Source organism: Propithecus coquereli, unplaced genomic scaffold (genome assembly GCF_000956105.1).
Source record: "Propithecus coquereli isolate 6110/MARCELLA unplaced genomic scaffold, Pcoq_1.0 Scaffold17, whole genome shotgun sequence".
NCBI classification, from domain to species: domain Eukaryota; kingdom Metazoa; phylum Chordata; class Mammalia; order Primates; family Indriidae; genus Propithecus; species Propithecus coquereli.
Genome location: NW_012141635.1, coordinates 8,344,096 through 8,345,117, shown reverse-complemented (window position 1 = coordinate 8,345,117; position 1,022 = coordinate 8,344,096).

Sequence of the window (1,022 nt, the reverse complement as noted above, 5' to 3'; positions counted from 1 at the left end):
CCATTCTTACCATATTCGTGTCTTTAATATGAATTGAACTGCAGAAATGGACCCTCCCATAAAGTTTTCATTTTACTCAACTATGGGGAAAAAAATGGTTTTACTCCTCACTTGTCAGTATGCTCTCAATTAAGGTTAAATGAGAAAGAATACTGAATATCCATTTTTTCCTACCTGTGTTCAGTTTAAAGAAAATTCTACATTGTATTAAAAATGTTTACAAATAGATCTGAGTCCAGTGTTCAATCACTTTCTTCAGCATTTTATTAATGAATTCCTCCCTCTTCGAACCTGCACATTTAATAAAAAGTTTATTTTCTGAATAAGAAATTTTGATGTGATCTTAAAAGGACATGATCTACAAAAAGGCAATCAACTTTAACTCTAAATAACACACACACAGACACACACACACACACACACACACAGAGTAATGTATCTGACTCCATCCTGAGCCTCTCCTCATTTCTGTATTAGTCGGGGTATTACCAGGCTATGTTGTGGTATCAAACGTCTTCAAATCACACTGACTTAACACACATAGGACTATCAAAATGGGTTGATGGATGGCTTTCCTTTTCCCAGTCAGTCTGGGACCAAAGTTTATGGAGGCTCCATAGTGTTGAAGATACACACTCTGGACCCATAATCTCTGTGTTAAGGAAAAAAGGACTAGATAATCATACCAGTTCTTACTAATAATATAGAGAGAACTGGACATCTGTTTCCTCTCACTGCCAAAACAAATTACTACAAACTTGATGGCCTAAAACAACAGAAATTTATACTCTCACAGTTCAGGTTATTAGAAGTACAAAATTAAGGTGTTGACAGAAATGGTTCCCTCCAGAATCTCTGAAGGAGAACTCATTCCATGCCTTTCTCTTAGCCTCTTAGCCTCTGGTGGTTGCCAATAATACTTGGCATTCTTGACTTGTAGCTGCGTAACTCCAAAATCTGACTCTGTCTTCACATGGACTTCTCCCTCCTCTTCTCTGTAAAGTAAATAAAATATTTCATTT